The sequence below is a fragment of the Hypomesus nipponensis genome, chromosome 23 (genome assembly GCF_054491055.1).
Source record: "Hypomesus nipponensis isolate SF chromosome 23, ASM5449105v1, whole genome shotgun sequence".
In the NCBI taxonomy this organism is placed as follows: Eukaryota; Metazoa; Chordata; class Actinopteri; order Osmeriformes; family Osmeridae; genus Hypomesus; species Hypomesus nipponensis.
In genome coordinates this window covers 15110345-15134115 of record NC_140383.1, presented here as the reverse complement: position 1 = coordinate 15134115, position 23771 = coordinate 15110345, and the positions used below count along the sequence as shown (strand labels likewise).

The following is a 23771-nucleotide window of genomic DNA, read 5'->3' as shown; positions in this document are numbered from 1 at the left end:
TATTTCAAATAGTAGCTACATAAGCCTACCAAATACTATTTGGTAGAGTGCGTTTACTGTCAGTAAAGAGGTTGGAGCTTATAAAAGTTTGATGCCTACAACTATTTCTTTTTAAATGGGAGTCAACAAACAATGTACATATTAAGATAGAGACGGTTAGACCAGCTATGATGCATACTAAATGCAACGGTCGGGAAGGTGTGCAGCGGGTAGGCTGTAGGCTATCTGTGGTTACTTGTTGAATAACTGCTGTGAAATTTTAGTCATTAATAAATGCACCGATAAATGTTCAATATGATCTGCTGTTTTTGCATCACCCACCTGTCATTTCTGAACCCAGTGTATGGTCGAGGGTTAAAAACAGGTGGATATGAGAGTTAGCCAAAGCGTGGACATGCAGTGTCAGATCCACAACCGTTTTATCTCTACTGAAGTATATTTATTGTTCAGGTGGATCCTTGCCTGTTGCGCATATACATTTTAGTAACCTAATTGCCAGGACACGATCGCCACTGATGCTAGGCATAATTGGAAATTCCCTTCCATGACAAGTTATGGTACCCCAAACCACCTTTTCCAAGTAGCCTACTAACCCAGATAGCAAACTTCATTAAAACTACGCTTTCAACGCTAATTTAATTGAACCAACGCCAGACTATGTTGACCCATCATCATTTTGCACCCTTATTTAATATTGAAACAACGTTGAAAAAACAACCCAAATCAACGCTATTCTAACGGTATTTCCACCAATATTAGCTACTATTGAAACGTTGAAAGATCAACTATTATTTACAGCAGCAACCAAGTTATATCGTTGTCCCATTTTTTGGCACTGTAACGTGCTCACTTAAGCCCAATTTATACTTAGGTCGCAGACACTTTTGAAAAGTTTGCCGACAAATGGCGTCACGGTCGACACTTTTAACCGTCGCTTGAAAGTGTTGCCTACCAGGAGAAATTTCTACTGGCGCTGATGTCGTCACAGTGTCACGCAAGTACGATTGGCTAGATAGACGGCACGCGTCGTTGACTGCATTGTTTTGAATTTTCAGTGAACGCTCAACAGCTGTTTAAGATGGAAGGAAAAGAGGAGAGATTGGCAGAGCAAGTTAGAACATATCCACACCTTTATAATGCCTGTCAAAATTAGCTACAGCCATTTTTCTCCGATCGATCACCTAGGCTACAAAGCGTAAACAATGTAACCATAGCTATGTGTTTGCCGAAGTATAAATGCAGCAGCTTCAGCGACACTTTTTTTCTTCGTCTGCGACCATTTCAAAAGTGTCGGCGACATAAGTATAAACTAGGCTTTATGCTTCTAAACTAGCTGACTTCCAACAAAACAATCTTTCGCGCGTCTGAAACCGGAAGCTTTCAAGGGCCAAACTTGACGAATGAAAATTCTAGAATGTTCATCAAAAAAGGTCTATTGCAAAAATTAGAACAAATTGGAAATTCTAGGCTATGGACTTTAAGGTATTCTGTTGATGCTTAGTCTATTAAATGTTGACAACTTTTGTAATGACAACGCAGTGGATAATATGTCCAAAATAATATCATACTGTAAGGCTGGGTGTCAACCTGCCCCCAACTCTCATATGCTAAAATCTGTTATTGCTGGACGGACTCTCTACTTGATGGCTCTCACACCTCATTGTGTAACTTACTGTAGCATTGCTAATCATATGTTGATAAGTAAGGGTTAAGATGTGCTGTGATTGGTTGTTCTTGGGTGTAAAAGGAATTGTGATGCATTGTTCTGTGTATTCTTGATCTCCTGAGACCTTCTCCTCAGCTCTGGCTTGTCCTTCTCCTACCTCACCTCTTCCTTTCTCTCTGGTTTACAATTATCATGGTAGAGTAGCAGGGCTCTACGCTAATGTTTTCACCAAGGAGTACATGCTCTCCTAAAACAAAACATTTAGGAGCACACAAAGAAATTTAGGAGCACAGTGTTTTTTTTTTATTGTATTTGTTTATTAAACATAACTTAACACAGGGGCGTCCTTTGACCCTTTTTACAGGGGCACGCTCCCAGTATAAATCTGCTGTTCCCCAGTAAAATCTAAAGTTTGAGTTTTAACAGGGCTCCAGACTAACTTTTTGCCTTGGTTGCACTGGTGCGCGTAACTTTTTTACAAAATGTAGGTGCACCCACATTTCTCCTTGTGTTGCCACAATTTTAAGGTCACCTTTTTATCACACTCAATATACATTCATATATATATATTATGTAAATGATCTTAAACAAGAATAAGGTGTAGGTAAAATGTTTTTTTATTTGAAGCACAATTATACTGTGTGTAAAAATATTAGTTTTTACAAATATCACTGAGATTCACTGAGCTGCCAAACGAAAACATTTTAATAAAAATAAAACATTTCCAACTAGAAATGCTTCCGTTTAAAAGTGCTTCTCTGAACTGAGACCTAACATTTCATGGCTCAAAGTCTTATAGCGGGTCCCCCCTTGCTGTCACATGTCCTTCAGATGGCCAACACCTGTGATTTGGCCTTCTTGCCCTTTGGCCTTGGCTAAACCAGCTTGCCACACTCTCCCTAGCATCAAAATCCTAGCTCAATGGGTAAGCTCCATAGCCCAGCTCTGTAACTCAGGGGTGGGCAATTAATTTTTACAAGGGGCCACATGAGAAACCTGAAATGTGTTGGAAGGCCGCATCAACAATAAGTTGAACTTAATTCTGCTCACTATTCATTTTCTCCCATTGTAAAAAGCAGTATTGTATATATTTTGATTATCTAGTACTGGTTATCAGAATAATAAAGATATTCTGTATATAAATATTTATGTAAAATGTTGGTGTAGGTCAAATAGGAAAAGACTATAGAAGTAATGAACAGTAAAAACAAAAACAATCATTACATCAGTGTTTCATTTTATTTGTAACTATTTAATCTTCACAAAGACTGAAAAGTTGTTTTGCAGTATGTTAAAGATTGATTAATTGCAATTGGTCAACTTTATACAAAAAGCAATACTTTTTTTCAGTTCATTTTGTTCTGTGAGAGAAATCCAGTGGGCTTGAACAAGTGCATCGAAATCTGGCTGAATGCCTGAGGTGGATATGCGAAGGACAGCTGACAGGTGATGATCAGGGTCTGCAGACGAGCACCATCAGCGCCCCGCGCCCACTGAATCAGTGAAGTTCTTATTATGTCCGCGTTATTTTTTTTCTTTAGTCCCTTAGTGCCGATTCAAATTGTAATCCTTCAACACAGCGACCTCTTCTCCACAATCTAAGAACACAGCTTTGACTTTCACCTCGGTACAGATACTTAGAAGTCCATGTCTTGTCAAAAAAAACTCTACATTCTGTATCAACCTTCCGTTTTTCATTTTCGAGGGCTAACCAAAAGTTAACTCTCCTGTCGGTGAGGTTGCGCACATATGTAAATCACCTGATCACTGTAGTCTTTCATATTTACTACGACTCAACACATTTATTTATTTTACATTTTTGATTTACCTCACGCTGGCAGGATTGGGACAGCCCGTGGGCCAGTTGTGGCCCGCTGTCTGCCATAACTGATTCTCTGGTGCTCAGGTCGTAATTTCAATCACACAGCACGGAGCATTGTAGGCCTACAAGAATATCTGGACCACAGTCAATCAGAGGCAAAGACCTTCCTAATTTCTGTCTCTGATTGGTTTAGACTACAATACAATACAACCATGAGTGTGAGTTCCGTCAAAGGACAACAAAGCAGTTTAACTGAAAACACAAACCGATGCATGTCAGCGCGCTCTTCTGAGCTTCAACTTCAACTTTCAACTTTATTTATCCTTCAAAAGGAAATAAGTGTGCAGCAGGGAAAGCAGCTTGCGAAATAGCCACTGCAGCATGCACACAGAAGTCCAGAAGTTAGAATTGAGGTAGGCTTAGAAAACACTCAAAATGATAGGCCTACCGATCATCTTATTTTTTACTAAAACATAAAAACAATATTACAATATAGCTGCAAGCAGCAATATGGTGGCCAAGCAGGTCAGATGACCCAGAAGAAACTTTCGACATCTAGTGACTGCGGTGTACCTGGCTTCCATTGCAGTGGCTTACAGTCTCGTTAAACAGAGAATCAGAGACATGACAAGCTTGTCAGCTTTGGCTGGATTCGAACCTCTGACGTTGACGTTTCCAGGACACCAATTTATCCTAGTGAGCTATTCTCAGTGCAGGAAATCACAGATTTCAGTTACTGGGTAAAAATATTAGCAGTTTTTCCTGTGGCAAGCATGGTCAGATTTGGCCCAAGTTTAAACAGCTGTAATTCAGTTATATTTTGACATGTCACAGTGATTGTGGTCTGAAGATAATCTGTGCCAAATTAGGTGCATTTCTGATATTCACAAAAAAAACATTTTATTCATTCGTTCAGAATGGTGGCCACATCAATTCAGCTGGTATCACTATTTAACATGTCAGACACAGGATCGTCCCCTAGCGGTTAGATGACACAACCTTTTGTGGACCTCTTTGGATCAGGGTCCCGAACACCTGTACCAAGTTCGATGTCAATTCAGCAAATATTTGGCTTCATCGCGGCTTGTTGCGATGTCGGCTTCATCGCCGACTTTGATCAGCTTTACCGGTAAAACAGTTTTGAAAATCAAAAACCATGTGAAAACGTTTGTGAGGCTTGATCTGAAGGTAATTGGTGCCAAATTTTTGCTTTTTGCAGCGCTGCAAAAAGCAAAAATTTGGCACCAATTATCTAGAGCTGAAATGGCATGACCTATTTTGGACTTCTTTAGAACAGGGTCCCTAGTCCCTATACAAAATGTGTTGTCAATGCAGTAAAGAGGTGCTGAGATATGACCTCACTTTTATGGTGGCTTGGTTGACGACTTTGATTGGCTGATGACTTTGATTGACTGTTCCAGTCGAAAAGTGTAGAAAATCAAAAAACGTGATGTCTTTTGTGAGGCTTGATCTGAAGATAAATGGTGCCAAATTTGCTGATTGCAGCGTCACCTAGAGGTGAAATGGCATGACCTATTTTGGACCTCTTTAGAACAGTGTCCCTAGTCCCTATACCAAATTTGGTGTCAATACAGTAAAGAGGTGCTGAGATATGACCTCACTACTTTTATGGTGGCTTGGTTGACGACTTTGTTTGGCTGTTCCAGTCAAAAGGTTTAGATAATCAAAAAAACATGTGATGTCTTTTGTGTGGCTTGGTCTGAAGATAATCTGTGCCAAATTTGGTGAAGATTGGACAAACCTTATAGGAGAGGTAGCAAAAAAACGTTATATTCAAAATGGCGGGCACATCAATTCAGCCACATAAATTTGATGTGGCTGTAAATAACAAACGGTTGCGAAAATCAAAGCCCCAGGAAATATTTTTTGTGAGGCTTGGTCTGAAGATCATCTGTGGCAATTTTGAAGAAGATTCGCCAAGAATTGTAGGAGGAGTAAAAAAAAAAAACGCTTTTCCTTAACATTCAAAATGGCGGAGAATCTATAGAACTGGGTATGAAGTCATAGAGTGCGTTGAACTCGTCTTGATCCAGGGAATCCAACGATACCTCATTTTGGACAATGGGGCATATGGTTCAGAAGTAACATGTGTAAACACACCTTCAACTTTGACCCATTGGTGGCGCTAGATGGTTGGAATGGGAGACATGAAACTTTGTGAAATTGATGAGGGTACTGGTCCCAAATTCACAACTTCTGACCAATTGGTTCTAGGGGTTGCCATAGACTCCCATGGCAGAAGAAGATGTATAATAATAATAAGAAGAAGAATACGTAGAAACACTTAAGGTGGCTTCGCCGTTTGGCCACCAATGAAGCAAAAAAAAAATGTAGCTTGCATTAACTATAGATGTCCCTGCCAAAGCTGATATCAAACTTGCGTCCCTGAACTGTTATATGGTGGGTTAAGCAAGGGGAGTTTCTATAGACCAATTATCACCCTACGTCACACAACTGTCAAGCAGGCTCAACTGCGCATGTCGGTTGCAAAAGACCAACTTCTCCCCGGTCTATTACACTTGGAGTGTCAATCAGGTCATCATATATCTCTGGCCACTGGATTGCAGAACTTGATATTAACCTGTTGAGGCTCTTGGCCTTTGGACAAATACATTTACATTTCACTTGTCTATGCACAAAAGTCACTTGACCCCGATACCCTTAAATAGCCTGACAAAGTGATCGGCCAAAACTAGCCAGGCTAACAGAGGTCGCTTTCTCAGGCAATTGACGAATGAAACAGGCTCGGTGAAAGAAATCCGAGATGCTGGCTATCTTCATTAGGCTCGTATCTACATTAGGGAGTCCTCCCTGACGTTTCTGGTGTAGAATGGAGTGAAATACAACATTGTGCGCACTGCCAGTGAGCGAGTCTGACTGAGGCTAACGTCAAAACAGTGTAACGGGAAGCAGTCTCACTCAGATTGCCAGTTTAAACAAATCAGAAAAATAATTGGACCAGCTGGCTAAAAGCAGAATTCCCATATCTCTTGAAAGCTGCCCTGCTCAACTTTTTACATGTAGAATTGACTGTAAAACTGTAAAATTATGAACTTTGTGACATGACATGAAGACATGGTTGCTGCTCGACTATGCGGTGTGTACTGGGCGACATTCTCACTCAAATTTCAAGACTTTCGTGACCCCAATCGAAATTCTGATGCGACAGATCAATGAGTAATCGCTTTCTCTCTTATAGGCTGTCCTCCTCGACCTTTTTGGTCTTTTTAAATCTAACTATTTGTATTATCCGTGTCGTCCTTTTGCCATTTAAAATGCTATCCTTTCCCGGTTTTCTGCAACCACCTTACGCACGCATCCTGAATGTTTACAAATAAATAATTGGTCTATAGCCTAATAGTGCATTGTGGGCAACACGCTTGGAAGAAGGGATATGAATAGGCTCTGTGTAACAAAGCCACTGACTTAACAGTTAATGCTGTTAGACAACTAGCGACTTTCACTCTGATAGAACAAGAACAAATACTTTAAGAAACATGTATATAGCTCATAATATGTTCTTAAAATACTGGGACATTAAAAACTCTGTAAGCACGCCATGGATTAAATGCTTGGTAGTCAAAGCTAGGTAGACCCAGAGACATATAAAAAGAGAGTTGGGACACTTCCATAGACTTCCATTGTAATCAAAGAAGGTGGAAGTAAAGCGTGTCATTTGCGACCTATAGTCCAAAACATTGTATTTTCAAAAGTTCAAACCCATTCAAGTTCAGTGTTCCGAAGCAAGTTAGCTGGTAAATTGATGAAATTACTGCATTATTTTAAAACTATTTTCAAAACTTGTAAGGGCGTAATACATTTACATTTTACATTTAGTCATTTAGCAGACGCTCTTATCCAGAGCGACTTACAGTAAGTACAGGGACATGCCCCCGAGGCAAGTAGGGTGAAGTGCCTTGCCCAAGGACACAACAACATTTGACACAGCAGGGAATCGATCCGGCAACCATCTGATTACAACCTTCTGATTAGACCCAGAGAAACACAACTATCCGACAAGGCAAAATCCCTGACAATTTTGGATCCCTGCCGGACGCATTTTTTAGGTCTTGAATAGAGGACATGTCTGGTTAAAAGAGGACGTCAGGTCACCCAATTTTTATATAGACAGCTTTAACTAAAGTTTATTGTAAGATATAGCTTGTTAGATTCTAAATGCAGTTAGAACTAGACTGTAGGTCTAGTATCTAACGTAAGCAACACTTTTACTGTAGGTAACTAGATCACGTGTATCATAAGTTTGTTGGTTTATAGTCTGTCAAATTAGTTCTAGTTATCTGATTTGAGCTAACAACAATGAATTGCAGATGGGGTCCCCTATCGTCCAGCTAGCTGTTGACGCTCGGCAGGAATTTCAGGTCCACACACTAAAAAACAGTCGCCTCACTAAAAAATCAGTCTGGACATATTGTATATAAAATGTTTTATGGAATGCAATTGGTTGCCTTGTATATTCTGTTCTATTTACCAAACTCCTTTCTTGTCTTAAATTGAGCTGGTGTGAGCTACAGTATATGGTAGCTAACATTGCCATTTCTAGCTTTGCTTTACAATATTGCTGCCTAGCAGGGCTGGACTGGGTCCAAAAATCTGCCCTGGCATTTTTGGGCCAGGCGGACCACACCCCGCGTGATTGGTCAGAGTCCTCTTAAAATATGCGTGCATTATATGAGAAGTGTTCCACGTTCATGTGATAGTTTTTGATCCTTCAAGAGGGGTTTCAAGACTTATCTGTTGATCTTACACTTCAATAATTAATTAATTCTTAGAATTATGATTTGTATATTTATGGTATTTTATTTGTTATTATTGATAGGCCTATTTGATATTGTATTGCCATTATTGTTATTATTACTATTTTGCTTAATATTGGCTTAGCAACTTTTAAAATATTTGCAGTTTTGACGTTAGGCACACATAACATACACACACGCGTGCACACACAGCCTCCCTACCTTTCTGAGAGTCCCTGTTAATTTTGCCTACTCCTTACCACGTCGTCAACTACTATCTCTTCCATTTTTTCCTCACTGGCTCCCATGGCCCTGTCATGCTTACTCTTCTCCTTCTCGGCTTCTTCCCTTCCCTGATCAGTATGTTGTTTCCTTTTCTCTGAGCCAGCCACCTCTCCTTGTTCCTCTACCCAGGTAGATTTTTAATATTTTTCTCCCGTAATTTTTCCGCACATCCCGTGTGCTTCGGTGATCGTTATTCCATTTTAACGATGCTAAACTTCCAGCATTAACCTACTACAGCTTGTGTCTCATGGCCGGCGGGAGGCGATATTATGAATCCCACTATGGCCATGCTAAATTTGGGTCCGGGAGTGGGGAAGGGGGTTCCTGGATTTGATTGTGTCAGGCCAGTGCCAATAAAGAAAATTAACCAACGGGCCGCTGTCAGTTCTTTATGGGCCGGCCCGACCTGAAACATTGTCATTGCGGTAAGCTAATTCTGATGTGAAATAAAACATGTGGGAATGCACAGCCTGTTACACCTGAAACGGGACAAATTGATCATACCTCTGCCTTCTACTATCGAGGGATGGGAGGCCGACCTGAAAAAGTGGCCTCAAATAACGTATACTAGCATATTTAGCTACTTTATTAACTCTGTTGCTACGGACGGTGAAGCGATGAATAACCTGAAAAGCTCTGAGTCTTATCAGTAGCTACCTCCACAGCAATAAAGTGAACAATTTGTGAACCAGACAAACTTTGTATTGTGATCAGACTTTGTCTCCTTGCTGGCAAGCATTAAACTATTGTACTTTTTTTGAATCCGACGACTCTGTGCATAACTTGATAGAGAAATTATCCTAACATATTGGTCCTTCCGAGCCAGATCTCAACAGCTTTTTTCCGCCGTCCAGGGTCGGGACCGAATCCGTACACGGCAGAGGTAACTCCTGATATAAAAGACCATGCAGCTAATTGCTGTTTCTCAAAGGCCGGTCCTACTGGAAGTTGGTAAATAAGTGATGAGATTAAAATAATAGCCTGAGGAACAGTTTCGTTGGATTTCAAGGTAAGAACAAGATTTGTGTTATATTTTTTTACGAATATGTTTTAAATTGAGAAAAACTCCACAATGACGAGTCTTGGTGTAATCCTGGACTCAGATTTGAATTTCAACTCTCACATAAATAAAGTGACCAAAACAGCTTTCTTTTACCTGAGGAATATAGCAAAGGTATGACCATTCATAAACCAAAATGATGCAGAGAAGTTAATTCATGCTTTTATATCCAGCCGGCTGGACTACTGTAATGCACTTTTCACTGGTCTTCCCAAGAAAACCACTGAAAGGCTACAGCTCATTCAAAATTCTGCAGCTAGATTATTAACCAAAACTTAAAGGCGAGAACACATTAGTCCTGTCCCAGCTACTTTACACTGGCTACCTGTCACTTTCAGAATTGACTTTAAGGTCCTTTTCCTCACATACAAAGCTCTACACAGAGCTAGACCCAGCTACATTGCTAACTCCCTTATAAACTACAGTGGTGTATAAAGTACCCAAAATCCATACTTGAAAATGACTCAAGTAAAAGTAAAAGTAACATTTTAGAGTACTACTTGAGTGAAAGTCTTAAAGAATCTGATCTTTACTGTACTTAAGTATCGAAAGTAACTTTCTGATATTAAATGTACTTAAGTATTGAAAGTAAAAGTACAAGTAAATGCTGTTAATAAAAAAGCAAAGGTTCAGAATTTTGAGAATTATGAAATTTATTCCGACGAGAATGAGCATACCTATAAACTGGGCCTTATTTGAACACAATTTTAACACAATAGGCAATACTAAAGCAGCACCGAAGGTAACAACCCAGTCATTAGAACTGAAAAATGTTTTGTTCATCTTCTAAAGAAGGTATGTATAAGTATAAGGCACAACCTGAGAGCAATAACCTGGCAATCTGATTCAAAGCCATAGCATTACATCAGGATCCTCAGTTTAACAAGCAAGTTATCAGTACAGTGAAATACTTTCAGCAACATGCACACGCATCCCATGAACAATATGGTTACTAGCAGCTATCTTACTCGACACTGCTACGTAACTCTACTTTAGATTGTCACCATTCCAACTAGTGCTAGCTAGCTAGATACCTCGCCAGAGATGGAATAAAGAATAATAATAATCTTTGTAAGTTATTAGCTAGCTTGAAATATTATATACAGATCTTACCCAGCGGTGAAAGAAAATGACTACAGTCTACAAGGTTGTGCTGGTGGCATTAAATCAAGATATCGTGGGGTTTCTTATTTTTTGATTGAGACGTATGCTTTTGCTTTGATTGTTGTCTCCCCTTCGTTGTTGGTCTTAATGTTTTGGATATGTCCTTCCACTGCATATTGCAGTCCATTTTGCCTTGATCTGGCGGATATCGCAAAGATATTACTCCAAAAAGAATCACTGACACTGACCGACAGTGTTGTGCATGAACGAGTTCATAAGACATAGCAACAGTAACTAAGGGCGTGGGGCTTTTGCAAACGGTCATAGCGCGCTTGGACCACTGATTCGCCAAACCTGCTTGCAGTCTGTGTTCTACCACAGTCCTCGACGTTTGGTCTTATCACTCTCATGATAACACATTTTTCTAAACATGATTTGATTTTGTAACGAGTAACGAAGGTTTCAGGGGAAATGTATCGGAGTAAAAGTATCAATTTCCCTTGCAAAATGTAGCGAAGTAAAAGTAAACAGAAATATAAGTACTAAACTAAAGTACAGATATAAAAACAAACTTCTTAAGTACAATAGCCTACAACACTGATAAACTACACACCAGCTCGAACACTGTGATCATCAAATGCAGGCCTATTAGAGGTCACCAGAAGCAGTCATAAGAAGATTGGTCCAGTGTTTCCCCTATGTTGATTTTACCATGCGGCCCGCCAAGGTTACATTTCTGCCGCCACCGTATCAGAATTAGAGCTGTACAATTTGTTAGGCCGTCTATCAGCCGTGATTGTTAGAGCGCATGTCGGAGAATAGCACAGACGCGCTTCACAGCACAGTTGAGATTGCGCGTGTGCGTCCTTGAGAACTGAAAGTCGTATAACTTATGTTGTCAGTTCATTTAAGCCTGTTATTGTATTAGTCTATAGTTCTTGCAAATTTAAATTAAGTTAACTGGTCATTTTCGTTGTTTGTATTCTCCCCCTGCTAGCGAAATTGCATGTCTGTTGATTCTATAGCGATTGCTGCCCTTGCTCACGTTTGTATTTTAGGTGCATTATTATGCTTAAGTAGCCTAGTTTTAATGAATAAATGGGTATATTGTTATTATTTTCTACAGAATGCTTAGCCTATCAAGATCAGATGAAGCAGACAGTGTAGGGTGGAATGCCCTAATGTGGGACACTGCCTAATGTGGGACACCTAAGCTCCAGTGAGTGTGGCTCTCCCCCAAACTAATGAATGTTAGTGAAAAGGGAAAGTAAAGCTGTAATGTCATGTGATCAAAATCACATGACATTTGACCTGTCCAGTCATAGATTAGGGCGGGGTAACCATCAAACAAGAAGTACATTATCTGTATAATGTCTTTTATGAATATGTTATCTAAATGTTCTCTTTTTATTTGAGCATGACACTCCCTGAGGGTTTCAAAATGGTATTGGGTGTGGATTTAACGTGTTGCCTTCACATCGTAATATACTACAGAAGTCCGAAAAGCAAAAATTGTGCCACATTAGGGCAATCCACCCTACATGCTTCCGAGTGGCCTACCTTAGGCCGAATCCCAATACTCCCCCTTACCCCTTCCCCTAACCCCTTCCCCTTAATTTACCCCTAGCCCTTGGCCCTCGAAACTAAGGGGTAAGGGCTACATAGCCCTAAGAAATGGGACACCACTTGGTTACAGGTACGTCATCTAGCACGTATCGATATCTCCAAAGCAAGTAGTGTTATGCACTGATTTAAACGAAATTCGCTGCTAATGGAGTTTACTTTAAACTGTAGACATGCTAGTCAAAGAAATGCGGGACTGTTGTGCAATTCAGCACTGTAATATTAGCGTACCAAACTAGCGATTTTTAGAAACGTTTCAATTAGGAAAATGGTTGCAAATATATATGTTCATGACCGCATATAACACAAAACAAGACTGTTATAATTTTTTTATCAATTAATTAAGCCGAAAATATTATATTTAGCGGACTCTCTGGATGATCTGGCCGCCATTGTTGCCGGTCGCGCAGTTTTCACATAGCCCTCGGTTTCAAGTAAGCTCCCGACCTCACTTGGTTTTAAGGGGTGTAGTCTTAGCCCTTCCCCTAGCTCAAAAAGAGTATTGGGACACCACTAGCTCTCACGGGAACGCGCAAAACGAAGGGGAAGGGGTAAGGGGAAGGGGTAAGGGGGAGTATTGGGATTCGGCCTTAATCTGTAGGCTAGGCCACTGCATTTACAATAAGTTGTTACATCAATTATTAATTGGCAGCATTTATGCCATTTAGAACATACTGTAAGGTGTCTTTAAGTATGCTCATTTTATTTATTTAAGGGAAATTATACGAACATACGTGCAATATTACATTAGCTATTAGACTATTACATTAAGCTGCTCAGAAATAGGGGGGGGGGGGGGGGGGGGTACACCTGACCTGCCCCCACTGCAAAAAAAAATCCTAGGGGAAACACTGTGGTCATTCGGCCTTTGCTAATTACGCCCCAAAACTATGGAACAAATTATCCATAAATATTAGGGAAGCAAACACGCTAGACATTTTTAAAAGACAGCTTAAAACCTACCTTTTTATCGAAGCATTAAAGTAATTTTATCTCAAAAGGGTTTTACTACTTTTATTAGTTATATTATTGTTGCTATTTTAATTATGACTTTTATCACTTGTATTATTGTTTTTATTGATTTTATGTAAAGCACTTTGAGCTACAATTCTTGTATGAAATGTGCTATATAAATAAAGTATTACTTACTTACTTACTTACAATGTAGTCGGTAAAGATGCACTCTGGTCCTATATCTGCTCAAATCTGATGAGAATCCAGTGCAGCTAGTATAGGGCGTCATATTTTACTGAGATCGGTATTGGTGGCGTATCAGTGAACTAAGTAATTTAGCTAAAAACTAATATTTGAAGAGAAAGTGTATGTGCATAATATTGGTGAAGCGAAATGTTTTGAAAACTGATGCAGGAGAAATACTGGTGACGTAAATAGGCGGGGTTATAGTTACTAAGCATGTCGTGACGGGAGATCTGCTTAAAAAGTGTTAGTTATAATCATGGTTTTACTAATATCTGTGAGAATGCCATTGAAGTAAATATAACCTGTAAAAGCTCATAGCCAATATTGAGGAAGGCTACGGTAAAGAATATACTCCGTGCAGCACGTAAAACGATGAACCAGTCCGAGAGACTGAACTACAATTACTTGAACCAGTCTGACAGACTGAAGTGTGATTGTTCTTAAAGGGGCAATTGACTGCAAAACCGATTTTACCTTGTCATAGTTGAATAATGACAGTTTGGTGGGTAAAATGAACATACCGTGAATAACAAAGTCCATTGACACCCCTTGCCTATTCAAATTTCAAAAAGAAAAAATGTGGCTGTAAAACGCTATCTTTTCAACAAAGCTACTTTTTGCCCTTTTTGGCTCTGGTCTGTATCTTTGTCACACCCCCGAATTTACATCCAGACCAGCCCGAAATAGCGTCTATCTCTGATACTAGTTTAGCTGCGCGCTGCTCTGTGTAAGCTACTTACGAGGAATTACAAAGAAGAATGTTTTGAATTATAACAAGGATATTGAAAATGGACCACGGTCGTAAATGCTGTGTTCCAGGCTGTACAGGGAAGGCTAACACTCACAGTCTTCCCAAGGAGCCAAACATTCAACAGGCATGGCTGCTGTTGTCTTATGAGAAGATCCCGGTGAAGTTCGACACTCAATCATTAATTTGCTCTGAACATTTCACCCAAGACAGTTTTGACAACCTTGGACAATTGCAAGCAGGATTTGCTAGGAAGCTGAACCTGGAAAGAGGTGCTGTTCCGACCGTATGCTCATTGCAACCGTAAGCTATAAGGACAGTATGATGTTGTGCTAGCAGTTATTAGCAATGCTAACGTTTCCTGTATAATATTGCATACCAGGTAGAATGCTAAATAAGTTTCTACACACATCAAATGACTCTAGCTAGACTAGCTGTAGTCGGCATTAGAAGGGAAGCTTCCGAAAAATAGCCAGAAAACGAACAGCAGTCTGGCTTATTGCTAACGCCTGTCTAGATAATCTATTTGAAAGAACTGGAGAAAGGCAGGTTCTTGATACAGGATATGTTAGCATTGCTAGTAACTGTTACTAGTAACACCTAGACTGTAGGCATGTAACCAAGTTTAGCTTGCTAACGCAAGAGCATAGGTAGAATGTGTGATAATTTAGCCTAGTTTATTGGCAATGGAGCTAACATTGATTCATGTTCCTGACTGTGTTTCATTCAAATACATAACCTGTGTAATGTAAATCTACAATTCACGATGCATGTTTGTCCAGATCTTGGTCAGGTTATTTTTCAGCAAGTTATTTAGAGCTAGCTAGCTAACTGAAGCCGAGTAGAATCAGGATAATAGTGTGGTTGCTAAGCTGTAGCCTAACGTTCTACCCACCCAAGTCAATCCAGTTTGCTTCAACAACAGAAGTGGAAACAAGTAATGTTATCATTTCAAATGATATATAGTCAATCTGTTGAAAACAGTGTTGTGTCGACACAATAGATTTATTTGCGCGTTTTCATTTCAAGTCTCCAACTTCGGTGTTTCAGCGAGTGCTGCTGTTAGCCGTGTTGCGTTTTTGCTCCCCAGCTTCACTCGTTGAAAACCAACCAATCAGCCCACAGCTTATCTAAATAATAATGAGCATACCATAAAAGGAGAAAAGCTTGTGTTTTTTCCCGGGAACATTTCAGAGGATCTGTCAGTGGGCATAGAACAGCACCCGGGCCATTTTCAACCCAACCAATGTACATACCCTATTCGAAGACCTTAAGGAACAGTGTGAAATACCCCAAAAACCCAGTCAATTGCCCCTTTAAGGGCAAAGGCGCTGCATATGTGTGTTTGTTGCTGCTGAAATGATTTGTTGAAATGTGTTGGGTTTGTGGTATTCATATTTACTTATTTAAATGAATTTATGCAATTTCGAGGACAACAAATTTGAAATATCTGAAAGAATGGAGAACCAAATTCGGATTTAATGGTAAACTGACTGTGGATAGCTGTTCCGCATTAGTTAGAGATATCCGAGCGAAAAGAAGAGGAAATCAGAAAACTGATAAAAAACATGGCTTAGAACAGGCAAGACGTTACAGGAAGCACATAACAGAAAGCCAGAGAAAGAAAGAAACACATTGGCTTTAGAGGATTCCGAGAATATAAATGCAGTAACCTCTAGACAAGATAGGAATCTCGGAGCAGAACTTGTGCCTCCGCAGCAGTGCCCATTTCAACCCCCAGCTTATAACCAGGGGGTTGATAACGTCCCGACTACCCCAGCACCCAACGTGGTATACCCAGACTTGCAACATACTAGTCCTTTCGGTCATATGTTCAAGTTCAAGTCTTTTATTTGTCAGGTACACAGAACAACACAAGGTCAGACTGGGCACTGAAATTCTTAAGACAAGACAACGCAAGCACCTGTCATAACATAACATATAAGCAGTGTTGGGGGTAACGATTTACAAAGTAACGGATTACAGTAACGATATTACTATTATAGGTAACAAAGTCAAGTAACGCATTACACTCAAAATATTGGTAACTACACTACTTTACTAGACCTCAGGAACGCGCTTTCCTGCGCTACCCAAGCCATTTTTGCCGGTCCGAAAAGTTCTCTTTTAGTGGTGCTTGCATGCTTGCTTGTGTGCTTGCTTGTCTGGGCACCGTTGCCACAGAGACCGATTTGATTGATTTGAGTGACGTAGCTGCTGGTGCGTAGACATTAGGCGCGTTCGACATGGGCTGACTTCATGCAGCGCCGCAGCCGGCTGCAGGCGGCTGCCTTGAATCTGAGAATACGATTGGCTGCTTCAAGTCAGCCGGGCTGCAGACGACGCCGGCGCTGCATGAAGTCGAACGCACCTATTGACAACCCAGTATCACATGATGCTAGGTTGGCGTAGAAGGAGGGAAGCGGGAAAATGGATGAGACGGAGACAGGAGGGTTCAGCCAGTGGTAATATTCTCATTATTTTAACTTTGTTGTTAGAAAGGACAAAAATATTACAGTAAAATGCACTTTATGTCCAGGCTAGAGGTGTCTTTCAACTGCTGTCAACTCAATGAGATTTTAAAGTGAGGCATATTTCTTTGGTCATATAGTGTGGACAGGCTTAATATTCGTTCAAGTGAATGGCTGAGTTTTATATGCCATTTTGTTTTACAAATTTACAATTACAATACACTATGTGGAAAGGCTAAGAGATGCCCTTTATTGAAAATTTAAAAATAAAGTGAGGAAAGGGCCATGATGTTTGTCCATGTATCTTTGCGGTAAATTTGGACATTTGCTTAAAACATTTAAAAGTAACTAGTAGTGAAGTTACTTTTCAAATGCAGTAACTAGTAAAGTAATCTAGTTACAATTTTCAGAAGTAACTAGTAACTAGTTACTTTTTCTGAGTAACTACCCCAACACTGCATATAAGTACACAGAACATAATTTACATCTATGCTGAGCTTAAATAAGTGAAACTTCCTAAATATACAGATAGCAATAAATATTGACTATACTAACCCTAATACTAAAACTTCCTAAATGACAGATAACAATAAATAATACACTATACTAACCCTAAATACACATAAAACCTATTTCAACCCTATAACCTATACTAACCTAAGTGGAGTACAGTACAATAGTGCAAAATTGCAGATCAGTGACTATGTCAATGACCATACAGGAGCCTGGTGGCGAATGTTAATGCAAGCCTTGCCACTATGTCTTGTGACAGGTACCATTACTACTAGAAGTGGTTCAAAACACAGGTATGGGGTAGCGCCAAAACTGTTGCTATTAGACAGAGAAGAAGCAGGGGAGAATTTAGACACCTTCCCTATGATCCAAGTCCCAAATCCAAACCCTAGGGATGACGGCGATGCAACTATGTATGTTTTTTTGACCATAGCCAGCCGATGATGTACGGAGAACCGTAGAAGGAATTCCCCATCCAAAAGTCAAAGCACCTGAATTTGTTGCCGGGGTCAATGGCTTAATTGAAAGCTATCGACTTAATGGACTGGAAGTAGAGAGAGCAGTTAGACAGATGCTCGGCCCAGACTGGTGTATGATATGTGGAGATTGGAGGGGGACTGATGCTGATGGACATGCTCTCGCCCCAGGGAATGCAGATTTACCGCCTGAACGCGACCGCTTTTAGACCGTATACAAGGACGTTATTGGGCTAGACCCGATTGGACGGAAGTTAATAGGTGTGTTCAGAAAGACGACGAGGATGTAGATCAATACTATCATTGATTAAAATATGTCTTTGACAATCATAGTGGTGTACCACCCCCTCAAGATATGAAAAATGACTCGCCTTATGAACAGCAGTTAAAAACTGCGTTCCTAAAAGGATGTCTGGCTCAAATCTCAAGCTTTGTTACTAAACATATGGTAGATCATTGTATTTCTCGTTTAAATACTACCCAGGAATATGCCCGTCATGCTGAAAAACTTTTTTCAAGAAAAGAAAAAGGAAAAAAACAGAACAGCAGTGTTTTCACTAGATGAAAACAGGACAGGCATATTTGTGTTTGACAGTAATATAGGCTGAGGAAGAGCTAGAGGAAGAGGCAGGGGGAGATGAAATATGGACAAAAGAGAAGTGGAATGCTGGCATTGTGGTAAAATGGTGAAAGGAACAGAATTAAAGTTTTTGTGTGATTCTGGAGCGGCTAGAAGTTTAATTCACCCAAGTGACGTCCCTGGAGTTTTGAAAACTAATTCCTGTGTTTATGTGCGATCAGCTAGCGGGCTGATACAAAAAGCCCTTACGCAAAGAAAATATATTTACCAATATATGATTTGAAATACATTTTAAGATATTGTAATTATTAATTTCCATTACATTGACCAATATATTTTATATGGAAATACATGGGATAATATATTGATGATAAATATGTTACTAATATATTATAAACTATAATATATATTCATGTAATTTATTGCAATATATTGCAGAATACAGCAATGATTGCCGTTTTCCATATATTGCAATATATGGAACATGAATATATAATATATGTGGTTATATATCCCAAAATATATGCAATTATGTATTCATAAATAACCACCATAATGTATGCCGCTTTATATGGGAAAATGTATGGGTAATATATGTAAAGATATAGTGTCACATGTATGCTTCATATATGGTAGAATATATTCTAAATATATGTATTTTCAGTGTACATGCTTTCGAGTACCTCGATAGGCTAGGCTACTGACCATTTACATGTTGTTACGTCAATTATTAGTTGGCAGCATGTTTCTGCCATTTAGAACATACTTTAAGTAGTATGTACTGTATTGCTTTACGGAAAATAGGACAAAAATATATGCAATATTACATTTGTTATTAGACTATTACATTACCCTACTCCAAAATATAGGGTTAGAACTTTATTTCGGCCGAGGGGGGGTCGGACAGACCTGCCCCCACTGCTAAAAAAAATCCTAGGGGAAACGCTGAAAGGTGAGGGATTTTCATGTCTGTAGAGGACCTGGAGACAGGAAAAAGTGTGCAATGCCAATTTGTGTTGCCCATGTAATTTGTTTTCAAACAATCGATATAACAGCAAAATCCAACTTTTAGACCACATCAGACAATACCCATTAAAACCAGAAGCAGAGGAAGGCATAGATCCAATCATTAACGATCTTTAAAAGCGGGCAGTGTTTCCGCTATGTTGATTTTTACGTGGCGTCCCGCCATGGCTACATTTCTGCCGCCACGGTATCAGAAATAGGGCTGTACAAAATTTTAGGCCGTCTATCAGCAGTGATTGTTAGAAAGCATATCATAGGATAGCTTCACAGCGCAGTTGAGATTGCGTGTGCGTCCTTGAGAATTGTAGAGCTAAGTTGTATAACTTGTGTTGTCAGTTAATTTAAGACTGTTATTGTATTAGTCTATAGTTCTTGCTCATTTAAATTAAGTTAACTGGTAATTTTCGTTGTTTGTAGGCTATTCTTCCCCTGCTGGCGAAATTGCACATGTCGATTCGATAGCGATTGCTGCCTTTGCTCACGTTTGTATTTTAAGTGCATTATTATGCTGAAGTAGTTTTAATTAATAAACTGTGGTTATATTGTTATTATTAGCTACAGAATGCTTAGCCTATCAAGATCAAATGAAGCAGTCATTGTACATGCTTCCGAGTGGCCCCTTAATTGATAGGCAAGTGTAACGGAGTTAGAACCGTGAAACTCGCTCCTCAGGTATGTAACAGGGCACCAGCGTCAACGAAGAGCTAGCTTTTCTTTAGCGTAGCTGGTAATGGTCACGTTTGGCAAGTCGGAGGTTGTGCGTTCGAGCCCAGTAAGTGGCGAGCGAGCCTTGTCGTGATGGAGCGTTGCTACAGCTGTTACATACCCCGTCACACTAGGCTACTGACCATTTACAATAAGTTGTTACGTCAATTATTAATTGGCAGAATTTATGCCATTTAGAACATACTTTATGACTGTAAGGTGTCATTAAGTAGCCTAACTTTATTTCTTTAGGGGAAATAGGACCAAACTATGTGCAATATTACATTAGCTATTAGACTATTAAATTAACCTGCTCAAAAATATAGGGTTAGCACTTTGTTTCGGCCGGGGGGGGGGGGGGGCTTACCTGCCCCAACTGCAAAAAAAAAATCCTAGAGGTAACACTGGCGGGTGTTATGATTCCGTGTTTAAATTCACCACGCAATACCACGCTCTTTCCTTTTCCTTTAAAAACTCAACTCCCTCTTCCGGGTGGAGGATGGCACAGGATTTACAGGCTGTCAACAAAGCAGTGATACCGAGGGCCCCCACAGTGCCAGACCCACACACTTTATTGAATGATTTGAGACTAACTAGTATAATATTCTCTGTGGTTGACATCGGTAATGCATTCTTTTCAACACCTGTACATCCTAATAGTCAATTTTGGTTTGCGTTCACATATATACAGAAACGCTGAACCTCTACAAGAATTCCGAAGGGTTATTGTGAATCTCCTACTATTTTCTCTCAAGCCATGTCTGCTTTGGCCAAATTTACACCACAAAGGGATAGTCAGATTTTACTTTATGTAGATTACTTTTTGGTAAAATGTTATTCTGTAGCAAGAGCACTGCCCCCGTGGTACAAGCAGTTGTGGCGGCCTCTATGGTGGTTCAAAGTAGTGCGACCATAGTAATATTTCATCCACTCACTCTAAGAGTACCTAATGCTGTTTCAGTGATCCTATTACAAAATAAGATTTCCTATCTATCGCCATTTAGACATTCATCTTGTATGACGGTATTATTGTCTTAACCACATTTGACAATTGAGAGGTGTAACACACTTAATCCCTCCACTTTAATGCCCATGGCCACAGATGGAGATTCGCATGATTGCCTCGCAGATATTTCTGAGATGCTGCTGCCAAGAGCTGACTTGAAAGACATGCCCTATATTGATAGTGAAATCACAATGTATGCTGATGGGTCAAGTAGAAAGAATCCTGATGGAACAAATGCTACTGGGTATGCTGTAGACACTAAAACGAAAGTTTTGCAAGCTAAACCACTTCCTAGGAACTATTCAGCAAAAGCTGCAGAATTGATCGCCCTCACAGAAGCATGCAAACTTGCAAAAGGAAAAGTTGTGACTATTTATACCGATAGCCTAGCCTGACGGTGTCATACTCATAATTCTAGTCAGAATATGAGTCTGAGAACTCTCCGTTTGGCTGTGAGTATGGGGCGTGTTTCAACCGAACTCGTAAAACAAATACCTCTTCGCTCAATTGGATAGACGTACAACCAATCAGAGCAACGTAATATGTTGTTTGTTGAAAACAAATTCAATCTAAGCGCTCTTTGGTGACATGGTTGATTACGTTACTGTTGATCATCTGTCCATCCTCGTATAAAGCCCGCCCTGACAATTTGATTGGTTTGAACACCTCCTGTTCGGACATAGTTCTTGCCGAATTGAGGTTCCCCAGACCCAACTTCTAAATTGGGCTTGCAGCCAGGCTATAAAATGACCCCTCTCGGCACTAATCTGTAGATCTGAGATCCATTTTAGAAAAAGACATGGGTTTCTGGTGTGACTTTCACAATCTTAAGTTAACTACACATTTAATGTTAATAAAAAGCTTGTGCCCCTCCGTGAGTCACCACCTTACCGCGGTGGAGGGGTTTGCGTGTCCTAGTGATCCTGGAAGCTATGTTGTCGGGGGCTTTATGCCCCTGGTAGGGTCTCCAAAGGCAAACAGGTTCCAGGTGAAAGACCAGACAAAGCGTGGCTCAAAAAACCAACCATGAAGAAACACAACAATGGTTCCCAGTTGCCCCTGCCCGGAAGCGGGTCACCGGGGCCCCCCCCTGGAGCCAGGCCCGGGGGTGGGGCTCGATGGCGAGCGCCTGGTGGCCGGGCCTTTTCCCATGGGGCCCGGTCAGGCACAGCCCGAAGAGACAACGTGGGACCCTCTTCCAGTGGGCTCACCATCCGCAGGAGGGGTCATGGGGGTCGGGTGCAGTGTGAGACGGGCGGCGGACCAGGGCGGGGGCCTTGGCGGTCTGATCCTCGGCTGCAGAAGCTAGCTTTAGGGACGTGGAACGTCACCTCGCTGGCGGGAAAGGAGCCTGAGCTGGTGCGCGAGGTAGAGAGTTTCCGGCTAGATATAGTCGGCCTCGCCTCGACGCACAGCACGGGCTCCGGAACCAGTCTCCTTGAGAGGGGCTGGACTCTCTTCCACTCTGGAGTTGCCCTTGGTGAGAGGCGTCGAGCTGGGGTGGAAATACTTGTTTCCCCTCGGTTCGGTGCCTGTACATTGGGGTTCACCCCGGTGGATGAGAGGGTAGCCTCCCTCCGCCTTCGGGTGGGGGGACGGGTCCTCACTGTCGTTTGTGCTTATGCACCAAACGGCAGCTCAGAGTACCCACCCTTTTTGGAGTCTCTGGAGGGGGTGCTGGAAAGCGCTCCTCCCGGGGATTCCCTCGTCCTCCTGGGGGACTTCAATGCTCATGTGGGCAATGACAGTGAGACCTGGAGGGGCGTGATTGGGAGGAACGGCCCCCCCGATCTGAACCCGAGTGGTGTTCTGTTGTTGGACTTCTGTGCTAAACACGGCTTGTCCATAACGAACACCATGTTCAAGCATAAGGGTGTCCATATGTGCACCTGGCACCAGGACACCCGAGGTCTCAGTTCGATGATCGACTTCGTAGTCGTGTCGTCGGACTTGAGGCCGCATGTCTTGGACACTCGGGTGAGGAGAGGGGCGGAGCTGTCAACTGATCACCACCTGGTGGTGAGTTGGCTCCGATGGTGGGGGAGGACGCCGGTCAGGCCTGGCAGGCCCAAACGTAATGTGAGGGTCTGCTGGGAACAGCTGGTGGAACCCTCTGTCAGAAGGAGCTTCAACTCCCACCTCCGGGAGAGCTTCGATCATGTCTCGGGGGGGGCCGGGGACATTGAGTCCGAATGGGCCATGTTCCGGGCCTCCATTGTTGAAGCGGCTGACCGGAGCTGCGGCCGCAAGGCGGTCGGTGCATGTCGCGGCGGTAACCCTCGGACCCGGTGGTGGACTCCGGAGGTGAGGGATGCCGTCAAGCTGAAGAAGGAGGCCTATCGGGCTTTATTGGCTGGTAGGACTCCTGAGGCAGCTGATGTGTACCAGCAGGCCAAGCGGAACGCGGCTCTGGCGGTCGCGGAGGCAAAAACCCGGGCATGGGAGGAGTTCGGCGAGGCCATGGAGAATGACTTCCGAACGGCTTCAAAAGGTTCTGGACCACCATCCGGCGACTCAGGAGGGGGAAGCAGTGCTCTGTCAACACTGTATACGGTGGGGACGGTGCGCTGCTGACTTCGACGGGGGACGTCCTGGATCGGTGGAAGGAATACTTTGAAGACCTCCTTAATTCCACCAACACGTTTTCCGACGTGGAGGCAGAGTCTGGGGACATCGGGGGGGGCCCTCCTATCTCTGGGGCCGAGGTCGCC

General features: G+C 41.5%; 1 protein-coding gene across 2 annotated transcripts in view; it reads right to left on the bottom strand.

Annotated features, from left to right (window-relative positions):
- Positions 1-23771, bottom strand: part of LOC146234367 (uncharacterized) — an 83069-nt gene that overhangs the window by 5187 nt on the left and 54111 nt on the right. The gene's annotated exons all lie outside the window — the stretch shown is intronic.